Genomic DNA, 5453 nt, shown 5'->3' with positions numbered 1-5453 from the left:
TAATGATACAAAATTATTGTGTGTTCCTGAGATTAGCGCGTTCATACATACAAGGTCTTCAGTTTTATAATACAAGTATAGATAAAAAAAAAATTGTTTGTTAATTTATAAAGTCATACGGTTTCAACCATATAAAAAATAAAATATGATTATGAAATATCAATGATAGAAGTTTTAATTTAAAAAAAACCTTACTTCAATAATATTATCGATATTAATCACATGATATATGTATGATTTAAATTAAATAAACATGAACAAACTTAATCACTTATCAATAATAATACATAACTTGAATAAAAAAATATTGTTGTATTTATATACAGCCGAAAATAGTCAGTATTTAGGTATCTATTTTTGTTTAATTTTAATTTTTTGGTCTTATCAACTTCCTATATTATGTAACATAGTACAATCATTAAACTAATTTGGAAATATTCAAAATTTAGATAATTATACAAGAATTGTTAGCGGCATCGTGAAATAACAAGTCGTAATGTACTGGTTTCATGTCTTTTGTATATATTATTAAAGTAGTTAAGTTATTTTTTTATATAGTTCGGGACAGTGAGTGTTGCTGTTGCGTCGGCCTGGTTTATACGAGCGACACGACACAACAATTTTTTTTTAAGTTTATTGGTTAATTATATAGTCCAAATCATGGAAACATTGTTGGTAAAATTACGAAGTTAAAAGAATGTTTATTCTACGAGATAAAAAATCACAGTTAGTTGAAAAATAATAAATAATAAATAGTTAGAAAAAACAATAACAACAAAATAAGAAAAACTGATATTTTTACACGAAACCTGTTTTTAAAATTCGATTTTATTTTTATTGTAATTCTAAAAAAAAAACCGCACATGCACCACATTTTCACATAATATATATTAGTTTATATGAGCAATTATTATGCATCATAAAATATTTTGATTCTTTTGAGCAATTTATAAATTATAGGCATAAGAAATTTTCTCTCGAGCTTGATTAAACATCCTTCAAACTAATCAAACATTTACAATATTATAAAACAACAGTATTGTTAGCTAACAAAGAAATTCAAATATTCTCACTTGGCAATCATCCGAGCAGTATCTTGCTGTATTTCATTTATTACAAATAACAGATACAAAATTCCGACACTTTTCCAAGTTACACTAAAAAAAAATAACAACAAAAACATTTTTAGAAACTTTAAAGTGATCATAAAGTAATACTAATTGCTAAAATGTTCATATCAATATAGCCCCGAATCTTCAGAATCAATATTTTGGACCTAATATTCTTAGTACACAAAGTTAAATACCCCAGAAATTTCTCATTTGAATTTCAATTCAGATACTTCATTATTTTCAAAAAGGGCTATATCTAAACAATTTTTAGACAAAGAGAGTGATTCTTATTTAAAAAAAAAAAATAGTCAACCGAACTAAACAATAAATTAGCATAGCTAACAGGTTATATAGAATGCTTAAATATTATTAACTCATGTCATAAGACAAAATTAAAAAAATTATTTATTTACAATGCGCAATTTGTATTGATCTTCATCCATCATTCCTTGATATCTCTCACCCGGATTATTGATTTGAACTTGGTAGGAAGTATTTCTTCATTATATTTTGTATCAATATTTTGAATTCCTAAAATGATTTAAAATTATAAACTTAAATAAGTATTTTGATATTAATGTCATATTTTTATGCAAAATATGTTTTTGAGAAAATCGATTTTGGTTTTTGGTGTAACTCTAAAACAGATGACCGTAAGTACATGCAATTATCACTGGTTGTTAATATTGGCATTTTCTAGACATGATAAAATTTTCAAAATATTTTGATTTTTTTACGGACATTTACGGTTTCCAATTTTGTTAGTTTTTTTTTTCTACAAATGTCAATAAAATTGTATTCGTTCGGTAAAAAAATTTAATACAAGGCTCCTTCTATATTGTTACAATGAAATTCAAAAAATATTTAAAATCCTAGGTCACAGTTTTTTTTTATAAGCATTTAAAGTTCAAATCTTGACAAAATACTGAAAAATTACGAAAATTATCTTATTATTTTAAGCCGATAATTCATGAATTTTTTTCTTTTTAAATCTAAGATTCGAAAATGTAATACAAAACTCCTAATAAGTTGGTCTAACTTTTAAAAAAAAAATGTCAACAAACAAATCAAATTACATTTTTATGAGCTTGTGAAGTGACACAAAATTGGATTTTCACTCGATTTGTTATGTAGCGATTTTATTATTTTGTTGTAATTCAAAAACGAATAACTGTAAATACATACAAATTACATTAAATGTTTATATTTTTATTTTCTATACACCATAAAATTTTGAAAATATTTTGACTCTTTTTGAGCTGTTTACGGGCATTGTCAGTTTTTAATTTTTTTGGTGTTTTTTCTACAATGTCAATAAAGTGTTATTTCTTGGGTAAAAAAGAGTGGAAATTTAATACATCTTATGTAGCGATTTTGTTATTTTGTTGTAATTCAAAAACAAATAACTATAAATACATACAAATTTCTTAAATGTTTATCTTTTTATTTTCTATACACCATAACATTTTGAATATATTTTGATTCTTTTTGAGCTGTTACGGGCATTGTCAGTTTTTAATTTTTTTGGTGTTTTTTTACATTTGTCAATAAAATGTTATTTCTTGGGTAAAAAAGAGTGGAAATTTCATACAGTGCTCCTGATATATTGCTTAAATGGCAGTTGAAAAATATTAAAAAATACATAGGCACATTTTTTTTTTATAAGCATTTAAGGTTGGCATTTTGACATAATTGATCAAATTTAAAATAAAATAATTATTTTGTGGTTTAAAATGTATAAAATGTTCAACTCTTATAGCTTAAGATTGAAAATTTAAAACAAGGTTCCACTTAAATAGGTTATATCAAAAAAAAATTTATTCATAATAAAATCATCAAATATACTTAGCAATATCAATATATCATAGGCTGACTGTCTTCGCTCAGAATCGTTTTTCTTATAAAATTATGTTTTTATTTTATTTTTATTTTTTTTATTAAAATCATCATCAATTTAAGTATAAAAATTTACATGATTATCTATCTTTTTTAAGCTAAAAGCTTGTGTTAGAGATAGAGAGTAATACATCCTAACTGCAATTTACATGCATTTATAACAGATAAACAAACAAATGATAACAACAAAAATACAAAAGTAATATTAAGTTAAATACAGCAAAAGAAGATAAAATTAAAATATTTTTAAGTTATTAGAGAGAGCAACTAATTATATACCCATTTCTTAGCATTATTTTGAAAGCCAAATATTTTTTTTATACAGATATGGCATTGTGTTGAAAAACACAGGACCTAGATAGTTGACAATTGATTGACCAAAAGATTTGCACGGGAATCAATAGGTATGTTAAACCGTCTATTTTCCCTATTGTCTACAAGATTTTGACCATCAAACTTTTACTGACATGTTTAAAAGTGAACAGAATAGCAAATTTTTTATATAGAAGTTTAACAAGTATGACATCCAATTCTCTAAAGTTATGCAAGGTACAACCTGATAAATAGTATTTATTTAAGCAAATTCTTACTATATTATTCTGATTTGTTTGTAATTGATTTAAAAACAATCTGCCGATCCTCCCCAAATTAAAATATAGATTGGTATAACGCAAAATAAACTACACGCATTGTGTATTTTGGTACCAAATTTTTTAATTTATAGAATTTATAAGTTAACTGACGTAACCAAGTTATGTAAATGTAGATTCCAACATAAATTATTAACAAATATGATACCTAAATATCGCGTGCTTGAAACTTCTTTAATCGTTTAACAACAATTTAAGTCAGTACAACTCATACTATCGATACACCTATGTATTTTAATATGATTAAGTGTTGGGAAACTTTTGTAAATTGAAAAGGTCATAAACATTGTTTTATTTTCGTTAAGCGTCAGATTTCTGCCAATAATAATTTGGTATATATTATTTAATCCAACAGTCGCTTTGTGATGAACCCCGATCCAAGTTTTATCAGAAAAAAGCAAGCAGGTATCGTCAGCGTAAGAGACTACCAACCCATCAATAATTAAATCACTTGTTGCGTTGATGAATAATAAAAATAAAATTAGTCCTAGAACGCTTCGTTAGGGGACTCCATATTCAACTGAACCAACCTGACCTGTAATTTCACTGATCCTGGCTATTTGTTTCCGGTTTGTTAAGTAATATTATATCATTGGATTCAAATTTAACACCACCCATTACAGTGACCCACTTGTAACCTGATGTACAGCAGAGCGACACTCACTTATCCACCTTACAAAATAATTTAACCTATCCTAACCGCATTTGGTTAATAATTAATAATTCATGATTAACACTCAAGGTGATTTAATAAATATTATACTGAATATTTAGGTGAAATAAACAATTTACAAAAAAGTACAATAAAATATTTTTAATAAGTTTATTTTTAATAATGTTCTAGAAGATTCACGTATAGTGTAAGTTCATTTAAATCCTTCGTACCATTTATACATTCTATATTAACATTTCAGTAATTAAGATTTATCGTTTGAAAAATAAACTAATAACATTTTAGCTTCAAGTTCAAGAACAGTTCCTAGAGCTAAGATTCAAGATTCTCTGATTTTCCAAATCGTAGAGGAAAGGGATACTTTAAAATCATCTAAAAGTATTTTAACAGCAGTTTTTTAAATGATTTCACTATTACATGTAAAGTAGCAGTACTATACTTCCTGTATTATGACAAATTTAAACAATAAACAATAATTTTCATTGTAAAAGTTCTAAACTCACTTAAATTGTTTACGCCAGTAAAACAAAAATCTTCTTCATCAAATTGAATAATCTCTGTATTTATTTTATCTAAAAAAATTTTAAGTATATCAAAAATATATTTATATGAGTAATTAACATATTATTGTTCCCAAAATTTATCCATATTTACCTGTATATTCTCGAAGATTGCGTGTATTATTGTTTCCATCTAATATTTTAGAATATTTTCTTATAATTGCAGGTACATTGTGTATACATTTTTTACTCTTAATTTTATTACCTAATGGAATATGATAAAATTAATAATTATACCTAATCAAACACAATTAATATTGACCATGCATGGTCACTCCCTTTTTTCTTTTAATTATATATTTACTCAAATAAATTCTAATCCATAACATTTTCAAGTATTCTTAAAGACCGTGTTTTCAAATAAATTAATGGAGTTTCATATAAAAACTATTGTTGATGCAGCTAAATCAAAATTTGTACAAGTAGATTTAAAGTTATTTCATAAAATATGTACTAAGGATAATAATAGTATATGTTAAAAGGTTTGACTAATATAGAGCATATGGTGATTTAAAAATTATAATAATTATTATAAATACATTAACACATACTAAATTTCAAA

General features: G+C 24.7%; 1 long non-coding RNA gene across 1 annotated transcript; it reads right to left on the bottom strand.

The window, feature by feature from the left end:
* Nucleotides 1–1072: 1072 nt before the first annotated feature.
* Nucleotides 1073–5098, bottom strand: LOC132936727 (uncharacterized). Its single transcript, XR_009663530.1, has 4 exons — nucleotides 4986–5098; nucleotides 4835–4903; nucleotides 1526–1643; nucleotides 1073–1157 (listed from the first exon to the last, which is right to left on the bottom strand). It is a non-coding gene; the product is annotated as an uncharacterized LOC132936727 (long non-coding RNA).
* Between the last annotated feature and the right edge of the window lie 355 nt (nucleotides 5099–5453).

This window comes from Metopolophium dirhodum, chromosome 1 (assembly GCF_019925205.1).
Source record: "Metopolophium dirhodum isolate CAU chromosome 1, ASM1992520v1, whole genome shotgun sequence".
Taxonomy (NCBI): Eukaryota; Metazoa; Arthropoda; class Insecta; order Hemiptera; family Aphididae; genus Metopolophium; species Metopolophium dirhodum.
The sequence above is the reverse complement of the archived record's forward strand: the minus strand, read 5'-3'. Positions and strand labels throughout refer to the sequence as shown.